Raw genomic sequence first — 22,974 nt, 5'->3', positions numbered from 1 at the left:
GAAATATACACTGGCCCTGAAACTAGACTCAAAAAGCTAAAAGGGCCAGTGAAAGAAACACACTTTGGCCCTGAAACCAGAGCCAAATCTGCCTCTGACCAACTGAACATGAAACCAACCAATCATTGAGCATGAAAACCAACCAATCCCTGAGCAGAAAACAACCAGTCCCTGAGCATGAAATATAGCCATTCCATTCTGAGCTTGTCCAAGCTCAAGGAGATAGAAGAAACCTGATCAATTATCTCCCTGAAAATCTTCTCCCTGGAAAAAGTCTACCCATAAGAAGCCCTGTATAATCCCCTCTGCCTGTTCACTTGGCAACTGTCCTTCTCCACTCTGGCAGAAGCAGCCACTCTCCTGGATTCCTCCTTCCCAAATAAATCTCTTGAAAGAGTTTTGGGTGAAGATCTTCTCTTGCTGGCATGGAGCAGAATGTCTGCTGGGAAGTTCCCTTAAGGAAGCAGAGTAGAAGTAACAACTTCACCGGAGCTGGAACGGGTGCTACATTTCTTCAGGGAGTTCTGCTTAGCAGAGTAAAGCAGAAGTAACAACTTGGGCCGGAGCAGAGAAGAAATGGATACCTCTCTTGGAAAACTCCCTTGGGAGCAGAGCAGAGCTCAGCTGTAGCAGCTCTCTCTCTCAGAGAGCATCAGGATTGCCACATCCTATGGGGAGAACATCCTCCTTCAGACCCCAGCTTCAGGTATAGCCTGACATCCTGATAAGTCAGGACACTTTTCTCATTACAGCAATAGGTATCCAGGATACCTTCCCTTCACACTTGCAGGTTTAGCCTGACTTCCCAACAAGTCAGGATACCTTTCCCTCCAGAACTGACACAGCTGGTTACCCGCACACAGTTCCCCCTTTTCTGCCATCTTTAGCAGATCTGGTGAGATACCTGGGAATTCTTAAAGGGGCAGTTAGGGTTAAAAAGAAAAAAGAAAAATGTTTGCCACATTAAGAATTAGAAATATCACAATGCAGGGAGTTAGGACCCTCTTTAGTGCTACTATGTATGGCTTGCAAATGGAAAAAATAAACGTGATAAATGACTACAATTGGACTTTCCTTTGGACCACCAGCTCACAAATAATGACACAGAGACTTATTTTTAATTATGAAAGCTTCATCTTAGCTTAGACTTGTCCCTCCAGCTCTTATAACTTAAACCCATTTATTTTAATCTACATTTTGTCTCATGGCTCATTACCTCATTTCTCCATACAGTTCATGCTGCTTCCTCTGTGTTTGGTTGGTGACTTTGCCATCTTCCCAGAGTTCTCTCTTTCTCTCCACCCTAAAGTCTCGATTATACCTCCTGCCTAGCTATTGGTTGTTCAGCTTTTTATTACACCAATCACAGCCATACATATTCACACAGTATACAAATATACTACAACAAACCACTTAGCTAGGATTGACATAATACTGATTGTAATTACTATTAGTTTGGTAATTCCTATTTTATTCTTAAGAAAGTAGTTTAATAGCTGTCAAATATGATATTGATAAGATATAAGCTTTAGAAAGACTTATTACTGATAATATACAAGCCTTATTAAGGCTTTTCAATGAAAATAATAAAAAATTGACAGATAAGATACAAGCCTTAGAAAGACCTACTAATGAAAATAGGAAAAAATATTCAGACACAGAGGAATTTAGAGCACAATGTGCTGAACCACTGAATTATGAAATTGAAGAGGAACAGCCAAAGATTATTAGATAACCAACCTCAGTTTATCCAGTTACCATTCAAGAACAACTAACAGATGATATGCACCTCCAAGGCTATGCAGAAGTTGGCTGGAATCCTGTAGAAGTTTTTGATTTGAAGAGATTTAAAGAGATAGTTGTTTCATATGCTATGCATTCATCCTGTGTGAAGCAGATGTTAAATTCATGGGCAACTCGATAGAATTATACTTTAAAACTAGAAAGATTTAACTACAACTATGTTGGAACCTGGCCCTCAGTTACAATGGAGAACATGTTGGAAAAAGGGACCTAGGGTCATAGAACAATGAGGTATAGCTCAAGGTATGGAAATTTCCCAAGATTAGCTATTCAATGAGGGTCAGTATACTGATTTGAAAAGATAGTATAGATTTTGTGACCATACTTGGGTGCTATATTGTTTAGCAGCTTTCAATGCTTGGGACAGGTTAAAGAATCAGGATAGAGGTTTAAATCCTTTACTAAAACTATACAAGGCCCCAAAGAAGTCTTCACTGATATGTATGTATGTATGTATGTATGTATGTATGTATGTATCTGTCTGTCTGTCTGTCTGTCTGTCTGTCTGTCTGTCTATCTATCTATCTATTGGTTTTTTGAGACAGGGTTTCTCTGTGTAGTTTTGGTGCCTGTCCTGGATCTCACTCTGTAGACCAGGCTGGCTTCAAACTCACAGAGGTCCACCTGGCTCTGCCTTCCAAGTGCTGGGATTAAAGGTGTGCACCACCACTACCTGGCTTCACTGATTAATTTTTACAAAGATTGATTTCAGCTGTAAATAGAAGGATATAATATCCAGAAGTTAGACAAATATTAATTGAATCTTTAGCTTTTGAAAATGTTAATTCAGAATGCAAAAGGGTGATTAGTTCTTTAAAGGCGTGACTGGCACCAATAGATGAATAAATTAGAAATATGCCTGATATTGTATATCACACTTATGATGCTGCTTGGGTAGAAGTAATTTCTAGAAATTTAAGAAAAAGAGAATGTCAGATGTTTTAATGATAAATAAGGTCATTTGAAAAGGGAGTGTAGGCAAGATGTCCTTAGAAATAACTTTTTTTTCTAGAGATAATTCAAACAGAAGGACCCAGCCTTCTCTAGTAAACAGAAGGCATGGCAAAGGTTGGCATTGGACTAATGAAAGCAGATCAACAAGGGACAGGCAAGGTAACCCTTTGCCTTCAGGAAACATCCTGAGGGGCCTCACAAGGCTCTAATATCAAATTTGGCTCAATCATTCTCAGTCAGCATTGGAGAAACTCATCCACAGATCAATTAAAGACTTAATACATGTTGTTAAAAACAACACAGCTCTGGATGTGATGAAAGACATAAAAACTTCTATAGCTACAACAAAAAGTTCAGGAGAGACCAGAAAACAGGTATTTTGGCAAACTTCTATAAATGATCAGTGACCAAAGCTAAAAATAGAGACAAATGGCATTGAAATTAAGGGTTTGGTAAGGTAAAGATGTAATAATACTTTCACCAAAATCTTGGCATCCAGATTGGCCTCTTCAGGAGGCAAATGTTTCAGCTTCTTGGGACTGGAACTTTATCACAGGTAAAACAAAGTGCAAGACTGTATAGGGACAGAGGGACAGATAGGAAAATTAAAAACACATGTGGCTTATTGGTGAAATTATTTTGGCCACTCCACATAGTTAAAAGGATATTTATTAAATGGCGTAACTCGCAAATTAAGTAATAGGTAGGTCGCAGGGTCTGGGGAAGGTGTATCGCAGTCCAGCAGTGTTCTCTGGAGCTCTGCTCAGTCAACCTCCACCATTCAGTGTCCCGGCACAGAGAGCGCACAGAGCAAGCGCTGGTCCATCCAGCTCTCTGGTCTCCAGGCGCCTCCCCTGGCCCCGCCTTGTAGACATGACAGTTGCCAGAGTCTCAATGGGGGTTGGAACTTCCAGATCCAAGTTGGAATGGCTACCCACTACAGTGGCTAACATGGCAATGAATTTATGGGAATGTGATTTGTTGCAGTAATGGAAACCACATATTAGCATTCCTCCAGTCTCAGAAACAAACCATAAAATAAATAATGATTATGAGAGAAATATTAAAAAGTATTATCAAGAACAGTGACAGACCATTCAGATTGTACATAAGCAGGGCACAACAGCTGGTGTTCTTTCAAGGGTATCAACAACCCTACCTTTACAATGTGGTTAATAGAAAAACCTGTGTTGATGGGAAAATGGCCATTGACATAAAATAAAATTACAGGCACTAGAACAGCTGGTACAGGAGCAGTTAGACGTTTAACACATTGAAGAATCGACCAGTCTTTGAAATTCTCTTATATTTGTCATTTAAAAGATATCTGAAAAATGGAAAAAATTAACAGATTTAAGAACCATAAATAAGGTGATTCAGCCAAAATTCTCTTTAGAGCCTGGAATTCCATTGCCTTCTTTATTACCTAAATGATGGTTTATTATAGTGATTGATTTAAAAGACTGGATTTTTTAACTTTGCTTTTGCAAGAAAAGGATGGATAAAAATTGCCTTTACAGTGCCTACTTAAAATAATTCTGAGTCTGTAAAAAGGTATCAGTGAAAAGTTCTTCTATAAGGGATTTAAACAGTCCCACCCTCTATCAATAGTTTGTACAGCAGCCATTGTTAATAATTCATAATCAGTTTCCTAAATACACAATTTACCATTGTATGAATGATATATTACTAGCTTATTCAGACTCAGATATCTTAGAAAAAAAAGTTTGAAGAGGTAAAGAAAATTTTACCTTTCTGGGGATTACAAATTGCTCTGGAAGAAAACACAAAGAGGAAATTCTATTAATTGCCTGGGATATAAGAGAGGTTTACAAAAATTCAACCACAGAATGTACAATTCAGGAGAGATTAATTATGAACTTTTAATGATTTTCAAGACTGCTGGGAAACCAGGCGGTGGTGGCACACGCCTTTAATCCCAGCACTTGGGAGGCAGAGCCAGGAGGATCTCTGTGAGTTCAAGAGCAGCCTGGGCTACCAAGTGAGTTCCAGGAAAGGCGCAAAGCTACACAGAGAAACCCTGTCTTGAAAAACAAGAACAAAAACAAAAACAACAAAAAAACTGCTGGGAAATATTTGATGACTATGTCCCACAACTGGATTAACAACTCAAGAATGAAGCAATTTATTTCAAACCTTTCAAGGTGATAAGGACTTAAATAGATCATGAGAATTATCAGTTGTGGCTGGGAGAGAACTGGCTTTGGTAGAAAAGAAATCACAAGATGTACATATAGATCATTTAGATCCAGAGCTTGATTGTATTCTGATTATTTTACATTCTATAAATTCTACCACAGAAATTCTTATGGAGAGAAAATATGAGATCTTAGAATGGATATTTTTACCATACAAACAAAGTAAAAAATTAAAGACCTATATAGAAAATGTTTTTGGAATGATTCTTAAAGAAAATTGTGACTTCATCAATTAGCAAGAATAGACCAAGTAGAAATTGTGGTACCTTTTATAAATGCTGAAATTGCCTCATTGTAGATGGAAAATAAAAATTGCAAAGAGCTTCCAGTGGTTTTTTATTTTTGGTGGGGGGAAAGATTAGCAAAAATATCCCCAAAGAAAGAGACTTGAGTTTATAAAGAGAACTAATTAGATCCTTCTTCACATCACACAGAGAACACTAATTTCTAGAGTCCCTAGAGTCTATACTAATGCAAATAAATCAGGAAAGGCAGGTTATAAGTCAGTAAAAATAAGTAAAGTGGCTCAAAGCTCTTATAATTCAGTTAAAAATCAGAATTATATGCTATTCTCATTCTATTATTAGATTTCCAGAACCTCTTAAAATAGTTAGACTCTTAATATGCAGAAAGAGTTGTTTTACATATTGAAATCACTGAAATTATTTCAGATGATTCATAATTAACTTTATTGTTTATTCAATTACAAGAAATAATCAGAAATAGGAACCATCCCTTATATATATCATATATCAGATCCCATATGGGGCTACCAGGCCTTCTAACACAAGGTAATGATGAAATTGATCAGCTATTTGGTAGGAAATGTGCTAGAAGCATCAGAATTTTATAAGAAACACCATGTTAGTATCAAGGGTTTGAAGAAAGATTTTTTTATCACCTGGCAACAAGCTAAGGAAATTATAAGCAAATATCCTACTTGTCCTTTCTATAAGCAAACTCCACTACCTGAAGGAAGCAACCCAAAGGGTACTCAAAGAAATGAATTTGACAAATGGATGTGTTTCATTTTGTAGAATTTGAAAAATTACAGTATGTGCATTATACCATAGATACTCATTCAGGATTTCAATTGACAACTGCTTTAGTCCAGCAAAGGCTAATTCTGTAATCACATATTTATTAGAAGTTATGGACATCATGGGGGTACCTGTACAAATTAAGATTGACAATGCTCCAGCATATGTCTCTAGTAAAATGAAACAGGTTTTTTTGCATATTACAATATAAAACATTTTATAGGTATATCACAGAATCCTACACGACAACTAGTCATAGAAAGTTCTAATTGTACTTTAAAATATATGCTTAATAAACAGAAAGGGGTAATAAACAACCCCAGGGATATATTTCACAATGCTTTATTAACTTTAAAGTTTTTTAATTCTAGTGAAAAAGGAATGAGAGCTGTGGAGAGACATTGGATAATAGAAAAAATTGTTGAATTAAATAAGCCTGTGCTATGGGATGTCTTTCTATATACTGTGAATATATTTTATTACCATTTTTTAATAAAGAAGCTGTTTTGGTTTATAGCAAGGCAAGATATAGCCAGGAAGGAAATCCAAGCAGAGATAAAGTGAGATGGCAGAGTCAAAGAAAAGCCAGCGAGTTGCCCAAGAAGCAAGAAGTGAAAGTACTGGTAAGGCACCGGCCTCATGGCAATACATAGATTAATAGAACTGGGTTTATTTATGATGTAAGAACTAGCTAATAATAAGAATTTTCCCAGAGGCACAGGCAACAGAAAATGATAGAATAGACCTTTCATGAATAGACTACTAGGTACACAACCTTTGTAAGTTCTGATACTTACTTGGGACTGATGGTTGCAAGTCAGCTCTCCACTATTCCAACAGACAAACTCAGTTGGGACATCTGGGTTTCTGATAATGGTCAGGTGTTTTTCTGTATCCAGGGAAAGATGATCCAGAGTCAAATCCTAGGTAAAGCTGACCATCAAGCTTCTTCTGTTCTCAAATTCTGGCTGTATGATCCTGCCCACCTGAAAATTTGTTCTCTTTTGCAGAGAAATTCCTAGTGGGCTGGTTTCATCAACAGACAAGTGAAACGTTTGTGCAGTTTTCACTTCATATTGCTTAAGCACTAACAAAGCTTCCATCACCCAGTGAAGGAGCAAAACAAAATCTGACTCATACCTGTCATGCACTGAGTACTGCCCAAAAAAAAGATATGATTAATTTATTTGGCATGGCAGAAGACTCAGTTTATGAAAGTACAAGCAAAAGACTCTCAATTCAACTTTCAGAGAGCACACAATGGCCAGCAAGATTCTTGAAACAAAATAACCAGTTATCCCATGAAGCAAAGAAGCCCAGCAATTTTTCCAGGGTAACAGAAAAATCTGATCTTAAAATAAGAATAAAATGTGAAGGATCCAGAACACATATGATACTTTACGATGGCTGGTGCAGGGTAGAGGTTGGGAAGCCATAATAAAAGATGAACTGCTGAAAGTAAAAGGATAAACTTATGAAAATGACAATTTTAAAAGCATATGTGTGTATATATACTGTAATAGTTACTTTTCTCATTGCTCTGACAAAATATCTGATAAGAAGAAACTTAAGAGAGTGAGGATTTATTGCATGTAATTTTATAATGCACTTTTAAAAATAATTATGTACACATTTGAATATATTTATAAAAATAATCACATATATTTATACATGTATATTCACATATATGTAAGTATAAGAAAATGAATGTGTCCTTATATATACATATATAATTATGACTATAAACTTAATATATATGTTAGTGATGATACATGCATATGTATATACTTTTGTGTAAACAATGTAATATCTTTACATAATATGCATGTATTAGTTATTATTCACGTTGATGTGACCAAATTCCCAACCAAAACCATCTGGAAGAAAATAAAGTGCATCATGGTGTGGAGGCATCCTGCTGGTCACATTGTGATCAAAGTCATCAAGCAAAGTTGAGTGAATGCTGGTACTCAGTGCTTTTTTCTTCTTTTTAATTTTTTAAAAATCTTTTTAAAATTACATTTTTATTTAGTCTTTGAGAACTGCATGTACTATATTTTGATCATATTCATTCCCCTCCCTCAACTCCTCCTGATCACCTCATATTTTCCTCTCTCCCACCCAACTTCATGTTCTCTTGTTGAAAAAAGGAAAACAAAGCAAAAACAGAGTCCAGTTTGTGTTGACTGACTAAGCCTTGGTTCAAGGCCTGCCCTGGACTATGTTTGATGTACTTAGTGTCATTCCACTAAAGAAAACCGACTTATTCTCTCGCTGCGGCTAATATCTCCTTGGGTTTGGGTGGAATTTCATGCCCACTCTTTCATGCTGGAATTTTGTCTGGTTTGAGTTTGTGCAGGATTTACACATTAACATAAGAGTCTCTGTGACTTCATATGTACTTCTGCCCTGTTTTGCCTAGAAAACTCTGTTTCTTTAAAGTCATCTATCCTTTCTGTCTCTTACAGTCTTCTTTTCTCCTTTTCTGCATAGATTCCTGAGCAATGATGAGGGAGGTATTATAGATATCTCTTTTAGGGCTGAGTATTCCAAAATTGCTTATTCTCTGCATGTTGACCAACTTGTGTTTTCTGTGTTAATTACTATCTATTGCAAGAAGTTACTCTGACAAAGGTTAAGCTTTGCGCTGATCTATATGCCAAAAGGAGTCATTTTGTTCCTTTTTCATTTAGCAGATTAATGATAGTAGGCCTTACTCTAAGGCTCATGACCTATGTATCTTTAAGTTTTTGACCTCACTGACAATTCATATATGGGTTCTATCTCATCAAATTGGCTTTAAATCCATTAAAAATAGTTGATTTTTCCCATTACATTAAATATGCAAAACTTGCAGGAAGGTCATTGTCTTAGTCACTGTTCTACTGCTATAAAGAGACACCATGCCCAAGGCAACTCTTATAAAGGAAAGCATTTAATTAGGGGCTTGCTTACAGTTTCAGAGGTTTAGTCCATTGTTATCATGGTGGGGAACATAGCAGAAGGCATGGCAAGCATGTTGCTGGAGAAGTAATGGAATCGAGAAAGAGCTATCAATCTCTCACTCCTGTCCGTGCAGGCAGAGAAGAGAGAGACACTGGGCTCGGCATAGGCTTTTGAAAACTCAAAGCCTAACCCCATGATACACTTCCTCCAATAAGGCCATATCTCCTAATCTCCAATTATTTCAAACAGTTCTACTTCCTGGTGACTAAGCATTCAAATATGTGAGCCTATAAGGGCCATTCATATTCAAACCACCACAGTCATTATAGTTCACAGAGTTCTTAGCTAAATGAAATCGAAGATTACTCTTCTCTTCTGGTAGCATGTAGAGGACCTTCCAACCCTATGAATGCTAGCTGGTAGGGATAAAACTTTTAGTTGAGTATCAGTTAGATTTTTCCATGTTCTATGCCACAAATACAAGATGTCTTCAGCAATAGGGATTACTGTCAAGCTCTAGAGGATAACCAATAGCATTGGCTACAGTCTATAATGTTGGGAAGTCTGTGGGACCTTATTGACCCTTATGAAAAGGACAATTTTAAAAGCATATGTGTGTATATATACTGGAAGATAAGCAACTGGAAGATAAGCAAATGACAGCTATTTAGAGACATGGGATTGAAAGAGGGACTGCTGAAATAAACCAGCTTAGATATTTTAAGGATGCTTTAACTTTAAAATGGAACTAATAAATGCATTGCTTTAGAGAAAAGTTTTGCTTTTGTTTCCACAGGAAAAAGAGGCTGTGGATTCCATCCAGGCTAATATGGATCAGAATTGATTAGTGGAGAACCTCCTGAGTCTTGTATTATGACAGTTAATACATATGTATGTATCAACAAAGGTTACAGCTGGTCTTCAAAGGACTTGGCCATTATCTCAATTTTCTCAGGGACCCTAAGATGCCTATGCCCATAGACAGCAGGAAGCACCCTAGAGAAAATGACACCCACATTTCCAAGAAGTGGGTGGGTGGTTGTTGGTTATTTGTTGAATTATGGACGTTTGTTGTCATTTAGGAGAATACAGGAATATAGGATAAAAAGGCAACTATTAATCTCAGATATTTTGCATTGCATGGATTTTGGTATATTGATACAAATTTAAAGTTATTTTTATTTTTATTAAACTGCATAAATGTTTCTATTCTTGTTTGGGGTACTATGCTTATGTAACTCATTTAAAGATGCAATGTAGAATTAAGAAATGAGGTTAGTAGTTAACTTATAGTAATCAAATTTGTAGTCACATTAGGTATGTTTTCAAAGTTAAACAGGTATATTTTAGACAGATAATTTTCAAACACTTCAAGGACCTAGAAAATATAGTATTTAAGATTTTTAATAACCTAAAATTTTCATGACAATGAGATACATCTGCTCCTGGCAGCCAATGCAAGGTGGGATAGTCATTCAAATTTCCTGCTTCACAGTAAAGTCTCCCAGATACTCTTGGCCTGTAGGCTGAAGATGGATGCCCCAACTTTGCAGAGGAACTTTGGGTTATAGTACAGGCAACCATATATCTCTGTTGTTAGGTATTATTAGATCCTTCTGGGGTCTTTGATGGAGTTAAAGACTAAATAGTTAGAGTTATAGTTTCCTTAGTTATGATAAAAAGTAAATTAGATATAAAAGTTTGAATTCACTAAGGTAAGATAGATAATAGAGTATTTTCTCTGAATTTGCTAAATACAAATGGACTGAATATTGTAAATGTAATACTTACTTGAAACTGCTTTTGCTATACATAGTTTGACTATGTTCAAGTTAAATCTTTCATTTTATTTAGACAAGTGGAGGAAATGTGTAATATTAGTTTAAGATTTGTTACATTGATTTATGCTGTGGAATATTTGTTTAATGATGCGAAGATGTCTTGAATTCTTCAATGGTACATTTGTTTAATTCTATAAAGCTGTGTTACTTTGCCTGTCTAAAACACCTGATGGTCTAATAAGAAGCTGAATGGCCAATAGCTAGGCAGGAGAGAGAAACAGGTGAGACTGGTGGGAAGAGAGAGTAAAAGAAATCTAGGAAAAGAGATCTAGGGAAGAAGGAAGAGCAAGAAAAGGAGGAGAGGAGGAAGCCAGGGTCCAGCCACTTAGCCATGCAGTCAGCCATGGAGTAAGAATGAAACATTGATATATTTGATATATAAAGGTAAATTGTCAAGAGGCAAAATGTAAGGATTTGGTCCTTAATTACGTCCTTAATTACATCATCAGCCTTCGCCGGCTTCCCAACCTAAAATGCGGGTGGGCCCTCTGTGGGCTCTCTGTCCCCTCTCCTCTCCACTCCTTCCTCCCGTCGCCCCCCTCCTCCCCTCCCCCCTTCTGTGTCTCTCTGTCTCTCTCTGTCTCTCTGTCTCTCTTCCTCCCCTCCCCCCAATAAAGCTCTAAAAACGTAACCATGGCTATGATTCTTTTAATCAGCACGTTCCTCCACTGGCATGGCCACTGTTGGCGGTGACCAGCCATGAGGGGCAGCGCCGCAGCATAACCAACATAACCAACACAAAATATAAAGAGAAATGGGATAATTTAACTTAGTAAAGCTGGCTAGAAACAAGACAAACTAAGGCCAGGTATTCATAAATAAGAATAAGTCTCCATGTATATATTTGGGAGCTGGGTGGTGGGTCCCCAAAGTGTAAAAAAACAAAAACAAAACAACTACAGGTTCCTGGATGATTAAGAGTTGTTCCTGGCAAAAAAGGAAACTTCTTTAGGAGATGTGCTTATGTGGTAAACAGAAACCTTCCTTTAGGCTTCTTTACATGTTAAAAATCCTTCTGTTTACTTCTCAATAATCCTTCTGTTTACAACAGTATCACTGGCACTGTCATTTTGGTTGGGGGCTTTGGACCTATCACTGGGCACTGTTAGAAGACGTTTTCTCTAAGAAAATAACAAAAGGTTTCAAAATGATTAAGATTACTTTTCTTATGAAATGTTTATGCCTCATATTCCTTTCCTAACCTGACCAGTTAATCTTGTTCTTTTGGCATGGTTGTATATCTGACTTTATTAGTGGCCCTCCTCTTTTAAAATTCATCTGGAGAACTTGAGAACTACAGTGGCATAGGGTGTGCCATCCTAATCTGTAAAAGGCCTCTAGGGCATTGTATTGTGCAACTTATATTGAGAGTGATCCATCTACAGATAATTTGCCTTGAAAATTTTTGAGAATTTTTTAGTAGGAAGAACAATAAAAAATACATAATAATGATATCTTTACTAATTTGAATGTTAGAAATCAAATCTAAATTTACTAGATCTAATGCTACATGATTTTTCTTGTTCTGTATTTATGTATGTGAGAATTCTGTCTGGTGAAAATCTTCCTTAATGTTGCAAACAAGAGATAGCTTCATGCCTTGTTATCCTTATGTGTTGAATAGATTAATGAGAATACTTTGACTGAGTTTCTCATTATTCTGATATTAGAATCAGAGATAAGAAAACCCTGTTCTAATTAGAGTGCAATGATCATATCACTTTGAAAGTCTCTAGGTCACTTAAGAATAATCCTAATTGATTTTTTAAATAATCTTATACAAACCTTAAATACCCACCCATCTTCAGATAATGTTAAAGATTATTAATTTTTCCATAAAGTTTGAAGTGTCATCCCAAAATTAAAAACAAATAGAAGCTGGATATTAAACAAAATCATAATTTTTCTTGATTTTTGCAGGTTTTTAGGGAAAAAGACTTAAGATTCTAAATAGTTGAGACAAAATCATGGCATTCCCTGGGGCAGAGCATTCAAACAGTAAGAGTCACCACACAAACTTGTATGAAGGCTTCAGCTAAAATTTAAATATTTTATTTTATTTTGTACATGGATATTTGGCCTGCATACACATCTAGGCACCACATGTACACAGTGCACTCAGATGCTAGAAGAGAGCATTGAATCCCATGATTCTGGAGTTACAGGTAGTTGTGAGCTAGATGTGGGTGCTAGGAATAGAACTCAGGTCCTCTGGGAGAGCAGTCAGTGCACATAACTTCTGATCCATCTCTCTAGCCCCAATCAGCTAGATAAAACCAAGTGTGTGTTATCTTAGTGAATAAATCCCTAGAAAAAATACAAAGAAAGCTTACATTCAGTTGTAGAAATTTTATTGTGACTCACACTGAGAATCCATGAAAATGGATAGAGACAGGGTGAGAAACTTCAAAAAATGTTCTATGGAAATGGACAGAAGTCTCCTCTGTAAGAGAGGCAAAACAACTACAAGATCTTTCCCTTATGGAACAACTATTACTATAGTGGGAGAAAGAAGTGGACATTATTACTTCAGTAACTAAATGAAGAATTACTGTTAGATACAAATAAGTAAGAATTCTTCTTAAAGTAAGTCAACAATAACAACAAAAACAACAACAAAACAGACTGTGTTTGGAGTGTTAGAGGCATCACTCAAAGCATAAATCCAATATGATTAAGACAGTCTCACACTTGATTTTAGGCAGAGAGGACTAAATTTGAGCTTAGCATAGAACACAAGGAATATTCCTAATCCTGGCATGAATCTAACAAAAATTCAATAAAATGTAATGCCAGCTTATTCCCTGCTAAAGGATATGGAAGAACACAAATAGGGACTATCCATAATGAATCAACTCATAGGAATGTATTAGAGCTATGGTTAGAAAAAAAATTGAGGACAATACTCTGGTTTTGATCTAGCAAAACTAAGTAGCTAGAGGCACACCAGAAGGTAGTGGGTAAGGGAGATCTGAAGAGCTAGTTCGACCTGTGTCCCCCCACCCCACCCATTGCAACCCCAGTTGTAGAGCAGCAGGCAAGACTCCTGCAAGCATGCCTGACCCCCCATCAGACCCTGCAATCTACAAGCCCTACTCTGTCCCCCAAATCCACTCATTCCCTGAGAATTCAGCTCCTCCCTGAGACACAAACTTTGCTAGTTGCAATTGGACCAAGAGGTGATTGACTGTTCTCTCAGCCAGTCACCCCAGCCTCTATTCCCTAGGCCCAGGGGCACAACAAGTGCACCCTACCCTCATCTATTACAGTCCCAGTTTCAGGTAATCAGGCAAGACCCCTGCAGGCAGGCCTGACCAGCCCATAGCCATTGGACCCTGTAATCTACAAGCCCCATTCTATCCCCCAAACCTACTCATTCCCTGAGACCTAAGTAGCTTCCTGTGACACAGACTCCTCCAGTGCTGATTGGATGAAGAGCGGCTACCTGAGACACAAACACTACTTGCTCTGATTGGAGGAAGAGATGAGTAGATGACAGTGCAAGAATACATTTAACAACATAAAGAACAATATGACACCACCAGAACCTAGTTACAATAGCAAGCCCTGAACATCCCAATGTAGAAGAAACAGAATAAAATGACCTTAAAAATGTCTTTATGAAGATAATAGAGACCTTCAAAGAGGAAATGAAAAACTACCTTAAAGAAATAGAGAAAAAACAAACAAAAAAAATTGGAAGGAATCAATAAATCCCTTAAAGAAAGTCAAGAAAATCAAGAAAAAATAATCAAATGGGTGAAGGAAACAGTTCAAATTTTGAAAACTGAAATAGAGTTAATAAAGAAGACACAAATTGAGGGGATGCTGGAAGTGGAAAATCTGAGAAAACAAACAGGAACTACAGATGCAAGCATAACCAACAGAATATAAGAGATGGAAGAAAGAATCTCTGTTGTTGAAGATATAATAGAGGAAATGGATTTATCAATCAAAGAAAACATTAAAGCCAACAAAGTCATTACATAAAGCATCCAGGAAATCTGGGACACCATGAAAAGACTAAACCTAAGAATAATAGAGATAGAAGAATGAGAAGAATATCAGCTCAAATGCACAGAAAATATATTCAACAAAATCATAGATGAAAACTTTCTCACCCTAAAGAAGAAAATGCCTATAAAGATACAAGAAGCTTATAGAAGACCAAATACACTGAACCCCCAAAAAAGTCTCCTCATCACATAATAATCAAACTACCAAACATACAGAATAAAGACAAAAATATTAAGAGCTGCAAAGGGAAAAGGCCAAATAACATATAAAGGCAGACCCATCAAAATAATACTCAACTTCCCAATGGTGACTTTGAAAGTCAGAATATTCTGGAGATGTTATGTAGACTTTACTTTAATGTAGCTGGAAGGTTTTCTCTGGTCTTGCCTGGTCACATGGTCCCACAGCTGCTTATAAAATTATCACTCAGAAGCTTATATTAATGATAACTGCTCAGCCATCAGCTCAGGCTTATTACTAACTAGCTCTTACACTTAAATTGACCCATAATTTTTACCTGTGTTTAGCCACATAGCTTGGTACCTTTGCTCAGTTCTGCCTTGTCATCTTGCTTCCTCTGTGTCTGGCTGGTGACTCCTCACTCTGCCCTTCCTCTTTCTAGCATTCTCCTAGTCTGCTTGCCCTGCCTATACTTCCTGTCTGGCTACTGGCCAATCAGTGTTTTATTAAATCAGTGTACAAGAACATTATCCCACAGCATTTCCCCTTTTCTGTCTAATCAAAAAGAAAGTTTTAACTTTAACATAGTATAATTACATATAATAGAACAATTATCAACCAGGAATTATAGTTATAATATCTAGTCTATTTGTATTTGGCAAAATTAAAGAAAATATTCTATCATGTATCTTATTTCTCTGAGTCTAAATTTTCATATCTGATATATCTTTTATCATAACCAAGGAAAATTATAACTATCTAGTCTTCAACTACATCAAAGACCCCAGAAGGATATAATATTACCTAAGTAAACAGGAAGAGTGTTGCAAGCAACTTCCAAAAATCTAGAATGACAGAGACAGCTGGCTGCCAGTCTATATAACATTTGGTCAAGCATTCCAGGCAAGAACAGTTTCTTGCCCAAATGGCTAACTTTTGCCATAAAGAAAGCAAACTCCATATGGAGTTTCTTCAATGCCCATCATCCTCTTGGAAGTAATTGGTGCTGCCAGGAGCAGATGTGTCTTACTGCCCAGAAAAGTTTAAATTCTTATAACATTTTAAATGGTATATTCTGTAGGTCTTTGAAGTATTTGAAGATTGCTTACCTAATTGAAATATATCTTTATGTAACCACAAAACCTAACTAACATGACTATAAGTTTGATTATCATGAATAACTAATTATTAATCTGTTTTTCTTTTTTTTTATTACTATTATTTTACAACACCATTCAGTTCAACATAATAGCCACAGATTCCCCTGTTCTCCCCCTCTCGACCACCCCTCCCCCCAGTCCACCCCCCATTCCCACCTCCTCCAGATCAAGGTCTCCCCCGAGGACCTGGGTTGACCTGGTAGACTCAGTCCAGGCAGGTCCATTCCCCCCTCCCAGACCGAGCCAAGTGTCCCTGCATAAGTCCCAGGATTCAAACAGCCAACTCATGCAACGAGCCCAGGACCTGGCACCAATGCACAGCTGCCTCCCAAACAGATCAAGCCAAATGACTGTCTCACCCGTTCAGGGGGCCTGATCCAGTTGGGGGCCCCTCAGCCTTTGGTTCATAGATCCTGTGCTTCCATTCATTTGGTTATTTGTCCCGGTGCTTTATCCAACCTTGGCTTCAACAATTCTCGCTCATATAAACCCTCTTCTTTCTCACTAATTAGACTCCCAGTGCTCCACCAGGGGCCCAGCCATGGATGTCTGCATTCAGATTCCTCAGTCCTTGGATGGGGTTTATGGCACCACTATCTGGGTGTCTGGCCATCCCATCACCAGAGTAGGTCAGTTCCTGCCGTCTCGCGACCATTGCCAGCAGTCTTTTGCGGGGGTATCTTTGTGGATCTCCGTGGGCCTCCCTAGCTCTCTGCTTCCTCCCCTTCTCACCTTCTCATGTGGTCTTCATTTACCATGGTCTCCTATTCCTTGTTCTCCCTCTCTTTTCTTGATCCAGTTAGGATCTCCCACTCTCTTTCCCTCGACTGTCACCCTTCATTGTTCCCACTCATGACCAGGCTGTTCATGTAGATCTCGTCCATTTCTCCGTGTCTTTTTTTGGGGTCCCGTTTTCCAGGTAGCCTCACTGGTGATGTGAGTAGCAGTCCAGTCATCCTTGTTCCACATCTAGCATCTTCCTATGAGTGAGTACATACCATATTTGTCTTTCTGAGTCTGGGTTACCTCACTCAGGATGATTTTTTCTAGATCCATCCATTTGCCTGCAAACCGTATGATGTCATTGTTTTTCTCTGCTGAGTAGTATTCCATTGTGTATATGTGCCACAATTTATTTATCCATTCTTCAGTTGAAGGGCATCTAGGTTGTTTCCAGGTTTTGGCTATTACAAACAATGCTGATATGAACATAGCTGAGCAAGTGCTCTTGTGGTATGATTGAGCATTTCTTGGGTATATGCCCAGGAGTGGTATAGCTGGATCTTGGGGGAGATTGATTCCCAATTTTCTAAGAAAGTGCCATATTGATTTCCAAACTGGTTGTACAAGCTTGCATTCCCACCAGCAGTGGAGGAGAGTTCCCCTAGTTCCACATCCTCTCCAGCATAAAGTGTCTTCAGTGTTTTTGATCTTAGCCACTCTGACAGGCATAAGGTGGTATCTCAGAGTTGTCTTGATTTGCATTTCCCTGATGATTAGGGAAGTTGAGCAATTCCTTAAATGTCTTTCAGCCATTTGGGATTCCTCTGTTGAGAATTCTCTGTTTAGTTCTAAAGCCCATTTCTCAATTGGACTGTTGGTCCTTTTGATGTCTAATTTCTTGAGTTCCTTATATATTCTGGATATCAGTCCTCTGTCAGATGTGGGGTTGGTGAAGATCTTTTCCCATTCTGTAGGCTGTCACTTTGCCTTGTTGACTGTATCCTTTGCTCTACAAAAGCTTCTCAGTTTCAAGAGGTCCCATTGATTGATTGTTTGTCTCAGTGTCTGTGCTACTGGTGTTATATTTAGGAAGTGATCTCCTATGCCAAGGCGTTCAAGACTATTTCCTACTTTCTCTTCTAGCAGGTTCAGAGTAGCTGGATTTATGTTGAGGTCTTTGATACACTGCTGTGGGATGGTCTGTATGTCAAATAAAACACTGATTGGCCAGTGGCCAGGCAGGAAGTAGGTGGGACAAGGAGAGAGGAGAATTCTGGGAAGCAAAAGGCTGAGGCAGAGACAGACACTGCCAGCTGCCTCCATGACCAGCAGCATGTGAAGTCGCTGGTAAGCCACCAGCCACGTGGCAAGGTATAGATTTATGGAAATGGATTAATTTAAGCTATAAGAACAGTTAGCAAGAAGCCTGCCATGGCCATACAGTTTGTAAGCAATATAAGTCTCTGTGTTTACTTGGTTGGGTCTGAGCAGCTGTGGGACTGGCAGGTGACAAAGATTTGTCCTGACTGTGGGCAAGGCTGGAAAACTCTAGCAACAATCCACTTGGACTTAAGTTTTGTGCACGGTGACAGATATGGATCTATTTGCAGCCTTCTACACGCTGATATCCAGTTATGCCAGCACCATTTGTTGAAGATGCTTTCTTTTTTCCATTGTACACTTTTGGCTTCTTTGTCAAAAATTATATGTCCATAGGTGTGTGGGTTAATGTCAGGGTCTTCAATTCAATTCCATTGGTCCACATGTCAGTTTTTATGCCAATACCAGGCTGTTTTTATTACTGTAGCTCTATAGTAGAGCTTGAAGTCGGGGATTGTGATGCCTCCAGAAGTTGTTTTATTGTATAGGTTTCTTTTAGCTATCCTGGGTTTTTTGTTTTTCCATATGAAGTTGAGTATTGTTCTTTCCAGGTCTGTGAAGAATTGTGTTGGTATTTTGATGGGGATTGCATTGAATCTGTAAATTGCTTTTGGTAAGATTGCCATTTTTACAATGTTAACCCTGCCTATCCATGAGCATGGGAGATCTTTCCATTTTCTGAGATCTTCTTCAATTTCTTTTTTCAGAGACTTAAGGTTTTTGTCATATAGGTCCTTCACTTGCTTGGTTAGTGTTACCCCAAGGTATTTTATGTCATTTGTGGCTATTGTAAAGGGTGATGTATCTCTAATTGCCTTCTCAGCTTCTTTGTCCATTGTATATAGGAGGGCTACTGATTTTTTTGAGTTGATCTTGTATCCTGCTATGTTTCTGAAGGTGTTTATAAGCTTTATCAATTCCTGGGTGGAATCTTTGGGGTCACTCAAGTATACTATCATGTCGTCTGCAAATAGGGAAAGCTTGACTTCTTCCTTTCCAATTTGAATCCCCTTAATCTCCTTATGTTGTCTTATTGCTCTGGCTAGAACTTCAAGTACTATATTGAATAAGTATGGGGAGAGCGGACAGCCTTCCCTCGTTCCTGATTTTTAGTGGAATTGCTTTGAGTTTCTCTCCATTTAATTTGATGTTGGCTGTTGGTTTGCTATATATTGCCTTTATTATGTTTAGGTATGTTTCCTGTATTCCTGATCACTCCAAGACTTTTATCATGAAGGGGTGTTGGATTTTGTCAAATGCCTTTTCTGCATCTAGTGAGATGATCATGTGGTTTTTTTCTTTGAGTTTGTTTATATGGTGTATTACATTGATGGAATTTTGTATGTTGAACCACCCTTGCATCCCTGGGATGAAGCCTACTTGATCATGGTGGATAATTGTTCTGATGTGTTCTTGGAGTCTGTTTGCCAGTATTTTATTGAGTATTTTTGCATCAATGTTCATGAGGGAGATCGGTCTGTAGTTCTCTTTCTTTGTTGCATCCTTGTTTGGTTTAGGAATCAGGGTAATTGTAGCCTCATAGAAGGAGTTTGGTAATGTTCCTTCTGTTTCTATTATGTGGAACAATTTAGAGAGTATTGGTATTAAATCTTCTTTGAAGATCTGGTAGAATTCTGCGCTGAAACCATCTGGTCCTGGGCTTTTTTTGGTTGGGAGACCTTTAATGACTGTTTCTATTTCCTTAGGGGTTATTGGACTATTTAAATAGTTTATCTGGTCTTGATTTAACTTAGGTATGTGGTATCTATCCAGAAAAATGTCCATTTCTTTTAGGTTTTCCAGTTTTGTGGAGTACAGGTTTTTGAAATATGACCTTATAATTCTCTGGATTTCCTCAATGTCTGTTGTCATGTTCCCCTTTTCATTTCTGATTTTGTTGATTTGGATTCTCTCTCTCTGTCTTTTGGTTAGTTTGGATAAGGGCTTGTCTATCTTGTTGATTTTCTCAAAGAACCAACTCTTTGTTTCATTAATTTTTTGTATTATTCTCTTAGTTTCTAATTTATTAATTTCACCTCTCACTTTGATAATTTCCTTGCATCTATTCTTCCTGGGAGACTTTGCTTCCTCTTGTTCTAGAGCTTTCAGGTGTGCTGTTAAGTCGCTAGTGTGAGATTTCTCCAACTTCTTTATGTGGGCATTTAGTGCTATGAATTTCCCTCTTAACACAGCTTTCATAGTGTCCCATAAGTTTGGGTATGTGGTGTCTTCATTTTCATTGATCTCTAGGAAGTCTTTAATTTCTTTCTTTATTTCTTCCTTAACCCATTGGTGATTCAGTTGAGCATTATTCAGTTTCCATGAGATTGTAGGTTTTCTGTAGTTTTTGTTGTTGTTGAAATCTAGCTTTAAACCATGGTGGTCTGATAGAACACAGGAGGTTATTCTGATTGTTTTGTATCTGTTGAGATTTGCTTTGTGGCCAAGTATGTGGTCGATTTTAGAGAAAGTTCCATGGGGTGCTGAGAAGAAAGTATATTCTTTCTTGTTAGGATGGAATGTTCGGTAGATATCCATTAGGTCCAATTGGGTCATGACATCAGTTAAGTCCTTTATTTCTCTGTTAAGTTTCGATTTGGGAGATCTGTCCAGTGGTGAAAGTGGGGTGTTGAGATCTCCCACTATTAATGTGTGGGGTTTTATATGTGGTTTAAGCTTTAGTAATGTTTCTTTTACATATGTGGGTGCCCTTGTGTTTGGGGTATATATGTTCAGAATTGAAACTTCATCTTGGTCGATCTTTCCTGTGACGAGGATGTAGTGTCCTTCTTGATCTCTTTTGATTGATTTTAGTTTGAAGTCTATTTTGTTGGATATCAGGATGGCTACCCCTGCTTGTTTCTTAAGACCATTTGATTGAAAAGTCTTTTCCCAGCCTTTTATTCTTAGGTAGTGTCTGTCTTTGAATTTGAGATGTGTTTCTTGTATGCAGCAGAAAGATGGGTCCTGCTTTCATATCCATTCTGTAAGTCTATGTCTTTTTATGGGTGAATTAAGTCCGTTGATATTAAGGGATATTAATGACCAGTGATTCTTCATCCCTGTTATTTTTGGTGGTAGTGTGTGTGTACTTCTCTTCTTTGGGGTTTACTGTTGTGGCTTTATCTATTGCCTGTGTTTTCAAGTGTGTATCTGACTTCCCTCGGTTGGAATTTTCCTTCTAGTGCTTTCTGTAGGGCTGGGTTTGTGGATAGGTATTGTTTAAATCTGGCTTTGTCTTCGAATGTCTTGTTCCTTCCGTCTATGATGATTGAAAGTTTTGCTGGTTATATTAGTCTGGGCTGGCATCCATGGTCTCTTAGTGTCTGCATTACATCTGTCCAGGTCCTTCTGGCTTTCAAAGTCTCCATTGAGAAGTCGGGTGTTATTCTGATGGGTTTACCTTTATAGGTCACTTGTCCTTTTTCCTTGGCTGCTCTTAATATTCTTTCTTTATTCTGTACATTTAGTTGTTTAATTATTATGTGTCGAGGGGACGTTTTTGGGGGTTCTAGTCTGTTTGGTGTTCTATAGGCTTCTTGTATCTTCATAGGCATTTCCTTCTTTAAGTTGGGAAAGTTTTCTTCTATAATTTTGTTGAATATATTTTCTGTGCCTTTGAGTTGGTATTCTTCACCTTCTTCTATCCCTATAATTCATAGGTTTGGTCTTTTCATGGTGTCCTAAATTTCTTGGACATTTTGGTTCATGACTTTGTTGGCTTTAGTGTTTCCTTCGACTGATGAAACTATTTCTTCTACTGTGTCTTCAATGCCAGAAATCCTCTCTTCCATCTCTTGCATTCTGTTGGTTATACTTGCATCTGAAGTTCCCGATCTTTTACTCAGGTTTTCTATTTCCAGCATTCCCTCTGTTTGTGTCTTCTTTATTTTTTCAATTTCCCTTTTCAGTTCTTAGACTGTTTCCTTTCTTTGTTTCATTACTTTTTCATGATTTTCTTTCAGTGCTTTATTGTTTTCTTGCAGGACTTTATTGTTTTCTTGGAGGGCTTTATTGTTTTCTTGGAGGGCTTTATTGTTTTCTTCTAATTTGTTTGCCCTTTCCTCTAGTTGTTTACAGCGTTCTTCCAATTTTCTTGTCTTTTCCTCTACACAAGCCTCTACCTTCTTCATGAAGTTACTCATAAGGCTACTTTCTTCTGCTTCTTCCAATTTTTGGTGTTCAGGTCTAGATGTTGGAGGTAGGCTAGGTTCTGGTGATGCTGTATTGCTCTTCATTTTGTTGTATGTACTTCTGCCTTGACGTCTGCCCATCTCCTTATGGTTCCTTCTTGGTCTTATCAGTGTACTTGTTTCACAAAGAGCTGACAGATTCAGGAAGACTCTCTCTCTTGTCCAAAAGGGAGTTCTCTTGTCCAACTCTCTGGTCTAGAAGGGAAGTCCGGGGCAGGCTCTGGTCCAGAATGGCAGTCGGGGACAGGCTGGGAGCTGGGGGCTGGTCTCTAAGTCTCAGGAAGTGGCTGTGGTCTCAGGCAGATGGGTGTGGGGGCAGGGCGCGGAGATTGCAGGGGCTGCCGGGGGGCTTGGAAAAGGGGATCCCTCCCGGTGGGGCTAGAAGGGGAGCTGCCTGGTGGCCAGAACCTGGTGCCAAGTTGGGCAGGTCTTCCCGGAGTGGCTGGTGCCCAGGGATGGGGTCCGGGTTGGACCCAGGTATTCACCCCTGGTCCAGAAGAGAAGTCGCTTAATCTGTT

General features: G+C 38.2%; 1 protein-coding gene across 3 annotated transcripts in view; it reads right to left on the bottom strand.

The window, feature by feature from the left end:
- Positions 1 to 7,125, bottom strand: part of LOC102913289 (putative selection and upkeep of intraepithelial T-cells protein 1 homolog) — a 40,664-nt gene extending 33,539 nt beyond the window's left edge. For 2 of the 3 annotated variants that reach the window (XM_076564788.1, XM_076564790.1), the window contains exon 1: positions 6,814 to 7,125. The gene's annotated coding sequence lies outside the window, so the exon portion shown is untranslated. Of the gene's footprint in view, positions 1 to 4,508; positions 4,532 to 6,813 lie in introns of all 3 variants that reach the window. The other variant, XM_076564789.1, reaches the window with a different exon arrangement.
- Between the last annotated feature and the right edge of the window lie 15,849 nt (positions 7,126 to 22,974).

This window comes from Peromyscus maniculatus, chromosome 2 (genome assembly GCF_049852395.1).
Source record: "Peromyscus maniculatus bairdii isolate BWxNUB_F1_BW_parent chromosome 2, HU_Pman_BW_mat_3.1, whole genome shotgun sequence".
NCBI lineage: Eukaryota > Metazoa > Chordata > Mammalia > Rodentia > Cricetidae > Peromyscus > Peromyscus maniculatus.
Note: the sequence above shows the minus strand (reverse complement) of the source record. Positions and strands in the feature narration are given on the sequence as shown.